This window comes from Lemur catta, chromosome 12 (assembly GCF_020740605.2).
Source record: "Lemur catta isolate mLemCat1 chromosome 12, mLemCat1.pri, whole genome shotgun sequence".
Classification (NCBI taxonomy): domain Eukaryota; kingdom Metazoa; phylum Chordata; class Mammalia; order Primates; family Lemuridae; genus Lemur; species Lemur catta.
The window spans coordinates 78966758-78975235 of NC_059139.1; the positions used below are offsets into that span (position 1 = coordinate 78966758).

Genomic DNA, 8478 nt, shown 5'->3' on the forward strand with positions numbered 1-8478 from the left:
TGCTGGTGATGTATTTATATGAAGCTCATAACCACTAAGTTTTCAAATGACAAATTAACTAGAGGATTTTCTCAGTCATTAACTGCTTGACTGGTTGTCTGAGAGTGCAAACTGCTTTGGACTGATTCTTGGTGACAATCTCATTAAGCTGTGACACATCATATCTCTAATGTCTTCATCCTTGTATAAAATGTTAATATAAAGTCCATATAAAGGAAATGGCTTTATATGAAGCAATAGTAATATTTCAGCAGTTCACTTAAAAACTATCTTCACATATTACACATAGAATTACTTTAAAATCAAGGAAAAGGAAATATACTCATTAAACAAAATATATCCCTCATTTCCCATAAGGGCAAACATGAAACTTCAAATGGTAAAATCCTGAAGAGATAAAAACCTGGTGATTCATCTCTTTCATTTATACTCCATGCCTAATGATTAGTGATAATGACAAGCAGGAAAACTTTTAATTTTATTACTGTTTTTCAATTCTCTACAATGTAACCCTTAATGCCTTCACCTGAGTGGTCTCCCACCGTCCTCCTCCCCTTGGTATACCATTGGTTATGGAAAACACATAATTTTGAGAAATAGCATAATTAAGGTATACCCTTCTATTATAGGTATGGATGGTTCATAATAGGCTATTTTAAAAAAACCTCAATTTATCACAAAGAAATTGTTGGGGTACTTCCCCATTTTTGAGGTTTTTCTGGAAAAATCCATCTGTGTCAATGAAGTGGGTTGACTCCTCATCTCTGAGCTGTTTCCCTACTTTCACATTGGCACACACCTTGACTGTCCACTATTTTTTCTTTTTTTTTCTCTTTTATCTGCTGTCATTTTCTTTAAACATCAGCATTTCTTTGTCTAATATGCCTGCTGGTCCCCTTCTTTTGCTGTGTTTTCTCTAAGGGATAAGAGTATAAGCTCCCTCAGGGCTGGAGGCAGTCATCACTCTTTTCCACCCTTACTGCTGTAATTAGTAACAGACCATGATTGGGTTCCTACCATATGGCTGTTGTAATGTTAGACCCTTGGTATTTATTATCTGTTAATATTTTTAGTCATCAGAAAGAGTAGATTTAGTTGTCCCAGTTTAAGAATTGAAAACTGAAATTCAGAGAGATTAAAAACATTCTCAAAGTCAACCAACCAGTAAGTGGTAGAGCTTAGAGTAGAATGCAGATGTATGTGATTCCAATGACCAGTCTTTTAAGTTCAAAATTTCTATATTAGTTCTCTATGTAGTCTAATAATATATTAATATTATATATTATTAAGCAATTCTGAGCTCAAGTCATGGTGTTAACTATCTCATGTATATTATTCTATTTAATTCTCATAGCAACTGCCTGTGGAAGATGTGAATACTTCCTTGAAGAGGTTAAGTGACATTCCTGTGGTCACTCAGGCAGGAAGTGGCAATGGTTCAGAGCATTGTTCTGTAGTCATATGCCACAAGATGCTAAACCTTGGACCAATTTCCAGGGTGAATTTCAGGCACAGAACTAGATGTGCCCATGTACAACCCTGACTGCTGTCATTGGGAATAAGAGGCAAATAACAACTGTGAATTCATAAATTGCACGGTTTTAAAGAAAATTTGTTCTTTCTGTTTTAGATCCTTTCAAAAAGGGTCCTAGCTGTATCCAAAATATGGCTAGGTTTAGCTCACTAAAGAGTGAAAAAACAAGACTTTGTAATAGCCAAGTGCATTTGGGTATCAAAAAAGCATTCTTCCAAGTCAGTCATTTGTCAATTGGTCTTTTCCTACCTGAGAATTTGGTTTAGTGTTTTCATCTACTCTTAAATAACACTTGCTGACCTGATGCCTTCATGGGATACTGCTATTCTATGATTATAAGGAGGCATTGATATATTTTTAAATTATACATTTATAAAATTTTGAGTTGTAGGGTATAACTATGAACATTGTGGCAGTAACAAATGCTTTTGGGGAGCAGAATTTTATTTATTTTTTTAAAGTAAAAAAGTGCTAGACAGAGGCATATAAACATACAACATCATATTTTAAAACATTCAGAAATCAAACACATATTGATTTATATTAGATACCAATGGATATCTATGTTATCTATGGATTTCTTTGGAAAATAATTTACAAATAGAATTAAAATCCCACATGCACTTCTTCATACAGAAAACACTTGGTACTACTCTAGATTTTGCCCCAAATATTATTTTTTAAACTTGGCATCTGAATAGTTCAGAATCTTTCAGGTCAAATTGCTCTGGTATTAAATTACAGATGGACTTAACCAAACATGGTTCATGTATATGATCCTTGCTTTTAGTGGAGAGCTAAATAGCAGGAACCCTGCCAAAATGCTTAATCAGAGAGTAGACACCCACAGTGGAAGATGCTGGAGTTTCACACCACGGTAAAGCCTCACACAAAACTGCACAGGGCTGAGCTGCACGTGTCGCTGCCCACACAGCTCATTCCAGCTCTCTTCGTCTCTGTCCAGCCCATTTATGGGCAAGCCCTTCTCACACCTCCTGGGGAATAGGCACAAACCACGGACTCTCACTGCAGGAGATTCTCCTGGACTCCATATAGACACATCTGGGTTTGAATCCTGGCTCTATTAGTTACCAGTTCTCTGACCTTGGGCAAGTCACTTAGCCCCTTTAATCTCCTGTCTTCCCCAATTAAAGGAGGATACTTATATGATTGTCATAAAGATTAAATATTTAGCACAGTGCTGGACAAGTAGAAAATGTTTAATCACTGGTAGCTATTATCACTATCCAGAGGCAGAATTCCTATTCAATCTAACCCAAGGAGTTGCAATATTGTTCTATTAAATATCATTTGAGAAGAAGATTCCACTTATTCTATGTAGGTCATCTTTATTTTTAACTTAGGTTTAAATTTGTTTTCTCCTACCATATTAAAGCTCTAATATAAATTATCATCAATCCATGAGGAAACCTCAAAGGTTAATTCCTTATTATAAGTAAAATGTTAAGTCATGCCCTGAAAAAAGATCTTCAGGCAGCTTTTAAATGCCCACAAGCCATTCATTTAAGAGTTGGACCAACCAAGTTCTCAGGATATGGATGGTATGTGTGCTTTGCTTACGACATGTAAAGCTGAAATGTGTGCTATGTTAGAAATAAGCATAGTTGCCTAAGCACTGACCCTGTGCCAGTGTGTGCACTCAATAAACTGGGCCCAAAAGTATACTAGGCACAGTTCTTGGCTGCTGCTTGGCTGGCTGGGAAACATGTAGCCAATCTGACATTATTTAGCTTGTCACAAATTTATCGTTTTAACAAATACTCACATTTAGTCTCTCTGCTCCCATTATTTTTGGTAACCCCCTCTATTTCCACTCACAGATCCAATCAGCCTCCTATTCCCAAGTTACCCAGGGCCTTGGAGAAACTTCCTTTTGGTCCATTGTCTTGTGCCTGCCTTCCCTAGCCCCTCCTGCATCCCAGAGAGCTTGAAGGCAGGGCTGGAACGCATCCATGAAACTGGCTGATAAATTCCTATGGGTCTAAGACACTAGATTTAATTTCTAATGGTGAATTTCTAACTCCATAGGAAACCAGGCAAACATTTTATACTCTGATCCTAAAAAGACCCCATTCCTCTATCCAGACCCCCACAGATCTGGTACCATAGAGACTACCTTCCCTCAGATTCTAACTTAGGTCAGGATAAAGCTGAATACACAGGACAAAGTATTTAAGATCTCTTCTTGTTGGAAGTCAATCATTGCTCATCTTTCTCTGAGACTATTGCGATATTAAACACTAACCTTTTAGTAAAAATGCCTCGAAATTGGATTATTCTGGTTATTTCTAGTTATAGCTTCTCCATAGAGAAGAGATACAGAAGACTAAAGAAGACAGCAATTTCTCATTCTGGCACTGGAATTAGAATTTGAAGGACTAGGAGTCCTGTGCTTGGAGCCTAGAATAGTCTTTTTTAAAAATTATTATTATTTTTTATGTATAAGCTCGTAATTTTTTGTCCTATCCTTAAGGGTTAAACTTGAGTGAAGATCTGGTTCAAGTAATGGATTCAAAGTTCTCTCCCTGGGTCATGGGGAACTTTCCAGTTGGCAGAGGTCTTTAAGGAGATCTCTGCACTTTCTAGATCTCCTTTAGAGATCACGTGGATTGCCCACAATGGTCATAAAAACAAAACAAAACACAACCACACAATATTTGCTCTCTTTTACAAAGCTATAAAGCTGACAGGTAGGAAAATGTAAAGCAAGTTTCAGTAATACAATAATTCAGTGGTTGTCAAACTTTTATGCTTATAAACCCCTAAAAGAATTTTGAAAAATATTCACACTTTTTTTTAGACATTTGAATATTTTTGTCATAGTTTTTGTCATAAGTTTAAAATAAAAGAAGACAATTTCTGACATGTTGCAAATATTGACATTTAAAAATAAAACATCATTATTTTTATGTATCCAATACAAAATAAATGCTACAGACATTTGATACCTAATAACATCCTTCAAAATACACATGAACAACCTCTTTAACAATCAGACATTTGGTAATATTCATAATCTCCTTGAAATTGTTTTCCATTCCATTTCCAACACAGAATTTTATCCTAATATAGTATAACTTTAGTTTTCAAAATCTTTTATTGATCACCTTCTCATTCATTTCTGCAACTGTATATATATACATGCACACACACATATATTTAATATTTCAAAAAATCTGTCACTATAAGGTTATAAGGATTAAAAACTTGCATGAATTGTCATTATGATTATTATTATGCATTTAATCAAAACAGCATTGATAATTACTAAACACAAATGGTAAAATTTTATTGAAAGCATATCTTTTAAAGAAATAGATCAGGTAGCCTGTCTGAAAGAGTTGTTGACTTATCCCTTGATTGGGTGGCTTGGAGATTTGTACCCCTCAAATAAGGCACTGTATAAGATTCCTGACCAGTGAGGGTAGGCTTGTTTCTCATGAAGTGGAAGAAGAGCTGTTGTGAAATGTGGTGGGAAGGGTGGGGCAGGCGGGGCAAAGTGGGGCTTGGGGGATAGGTGGGGTGGGCGGCAGAGGCAAGGCAAGGCCAAGCCAGGGCAGGCCAGGCCAGGGCCAGGCCAAGGCATTTTCTCTCAGCCTGATAAGTTTTAGGAAAGAAAACATAAAATTGAGGATCATATTTATCTTCCTAAAACTGTCCATGCCTACTAACCAGTTGGAGGGTCTTTGGGAACCCCCAGGGGTATTCACATGACATTTGAAAACTAGTACCCCAGTTCACAAATAACCCTTCATCTTACACAAGGGAAATTGGAGGCCCAGAGAAATGAAATAGTTTGTTCTAATTTCAAACAGTGAATAAGAGGCATGTCTGGGACTCAAGTCAAAGTCCCTGGTCGTGTATCTTAGCACTCTTTATAAATTAGAATAAGTTGCATGGTCACACTGCCAGTCAGGGACCACTTTTACTCTCTGTGTACACATATAGGTCTAGAATCACATTTTCACATCACCCAATCAGTGTAAGCTGGAAACAGAACACCCTGACCCCTAGTTTGATCATATGATAGAATTTAGTTAGTCTCTATGTCTTAGACGGTGATCCTTTAGTCTCCAAATATTCTAAAACTAATAGTTTCCCCACAGGAGCTGGAATTTCCTACCATTCTCACCTATTTTTTTGTTGTTTGTTTGCTTTAAGAGAGAGGAGCATTTTCATGCTAAAAAGCTCACCTAGTCCAGACTAAATGAAACTGTCAACTGGCCTGGACAATCTATCCCTCTGACGAATTGCTGAGTTGTATCCACTATTATAAAAACAAACCCTTAAACTGCAAGATAGAATGAAACATTTATGGTTTTCCTGAAACTTACTTATGAGCTGCCTATACTACATCGGGAAATTCAACTTTTTCTGGCAAGACACTATACTTCTATTAATGCAACCTAGAACATCAATATAATAGTCATTAGAAACATTAAGTTTGTGATCAATACATTCAATTAGACCTTCTTCATGAACTTTTGTCAAGCCAGATCTCTATCATCTTCTATTTATGCAGTCAATTAAAGATAAAAACAACAAAAATTTCAAAGATCTCGTTTTACATTTATTCCTGTTAAATTTTATATTATTGTCTTCAGTACACTGTGATCTGTAATATATATTCTATAATTTGAAACTACTGCTCTTGTTAATTTTCAAATATTATATTTTATTTTACTATTTAAATATTATGGTGAATTTTCTGTTTGTTTTGACCATTGCCTAAAGTTAATGATCTGCGTGTGCATGGACAGTGTACGGGCATAGATGTTGGAGGTCTGAGAAACAGCTTTAATGCCTACTTGCCATAAAATAATATAGACTATGAGTTACTATGGCATCTTTAGGAAGCCTGAGGTATACCTGGCTGGAGTTTCAGAATAGCTTGTAGCTTCAAGCATACAGAATTTCTTCCAATTTTTATCAATTAATCATTTCAACACCCTTTTAACATGGACTTAAAATTCCCAGAAATAGGCCAGTGCAATGGCTCATGCCTGTAATCCTAGCACCTTGGGAGGCTGAGGTGGGGAGGATCGCTTTAGGACAGGAGTTCAAGACCAGCCTGAGCAGCATAGTGGGACCCGTCTCTACAAAAATTAGAAAAATTAGCCAGGTGTGGTGGCATGCGCCTGTAGTCCCAGCTACTCAAGAGGCTGAGGTGGGAGGATCACTTGAGCCCAGGAATTTGAGGTTGCGGTGAGCTATGATGAGGCCACTGCACTCTATCTTGGGCAACAGAGCAAGAGCATGTCTCAAATAAATAAATAAGTAAAAAAATAAAATTCCCAGGAATAATAGCTCCCTTCCTGGCCTCTCCTTTCCCCCTGATTGAGGAAATTGGAAGGGTAGCTGGATGCTCTTCAGGTCTTCCACATTTCCCTCTAGTGCAGAAGTTCTCAAAGCCCCTGAGACTTTTATAGGCGGTCAAAACTACTTTCATAATAATATTAAAATAATGGCCGGGCGCGGTGGCTCACGCCTATAATCCTAGCACTCTGGGAGGCCGAGGCGGGTGGATCGCTCGAGGTCAGGAGTTTGAGACCAGCCTGAGCAAGAGCGAGACCCCGTCTCTACCAAAAATAGAAAGAAATGATTTGGACAGCTAAAAATCTATATAGAAAAAATTAGCCGGGCATGGTGGCGCATGCCTGTAGTCCCAGCTACTCGGGAGGCTGAGGCAGTAGGATCGCTTAAGCCTAGGAGTTTGAGGTTGCTGTGAGCTAGGCGGATGCCACGGCACTCACTCTAGCCTGGGCAACAAAGTGAGACTCTGTCTCAAAAAAAAAAAAAAAAAAAAAAGATATTATTTGCCTTTTTCACCATGCTGACATTTGCACTGATGATACAAAAGAACTGTAGCAGCCACAGTTTTCTTCATGTCATTCACTCATAGGAAACACGCCAGCTTTGTCTGAGAATGTTTTTGATAAAGAAGTATAAATTTTTTATTATATTAAATTGCGAGAAGTACACACTTTTTAACTTTTTTCTTCCAAGATTAAATGATTGTTTAAAATGGACACCAGACTGTATAGAAATCAACATTCTTTTCCATAATTCTGTGCCTCTGGGACTACAGAAATGTCACTGTCCCTGCCCCACATCTTCAAATTAACAAAAATATGGGACGCTTCACTAATTTGCATGGCATCCTTGCACAGGGGCCATGCTAATCTCTGTGTCATCCCAATTTTATTGTATTTGCTGCCAAAGGGAGCACGCATTTTTTAACTTCTTCTGTGTGACAAAACAGGAAGTCGCATAGAGCACTTGTGGTTCTTATCAAAGCAGGACGATTATCTCGAGGAAAAGCACTTGTGTGGCTGCACTGCAAGCTGAACTGGCTGCCTTTTCCATGAACACCTTTTTACTTGAAAGAACACTAATATACCAACTATGGCTATTCAGACTTAAATATTTAACAGATATTTTCAAAAACAGTTGAAGTGAACCCATCATGTTAAGGAAAACAACTGACAGCATTTATTGACAATTAGAAAACTGGAAATTTCAAGTGAAATTTAGAGTTTCGGAAAACTGCGGTGCCACTGTGAGTTTGACAGCTTTCCAATTTTTAAAGATTTTCTGATGAGATCAGAGGTGATAGTAATGAATGTGACTTTTTTGATAATGCATAATAAAATGTGTCAGTATTGAAAAGGTCTGTGTAATTAATGAACCACTATATTTTTTAAATGACCAAAGCATAATTTTATAAACTCCTTGGGTAAAAGACCCTTTCAAATTGCCAGATTCACTAAAGAATTTTAATGTAACAAAGTACAAAATGCTCAGTGATATGGGTCCAGATTCCACATTGCAGCTATCCTTTGAATTTGTTGAACTTTAATGTAGTATCAAAAAAGAATGTTCATAGTTGTTTGAAAAGGTAACTAAAATACTACTTCCTTTTC

At 37.1% G+C, this 8478-nt stretch overlaps 1 non-coding gene across 1 annotated transcript; it reads right to left on the reverse strand.

Annotated features, from left to right (window-relative positions):
• Positions 1-7680: 7680 nt before the first annotated feature.
• On the reverse strand, positions 7681-7784 carry LOC123648701. Its single transcript, XR_006738727.1, has one exon. It is a non-coding gene; the product is annotated as a U6 spliceosomal RNA (small nuclear RNA).
• Between the last annotated feature and the right edge of the window lie 694 nt (positions 7785-8478).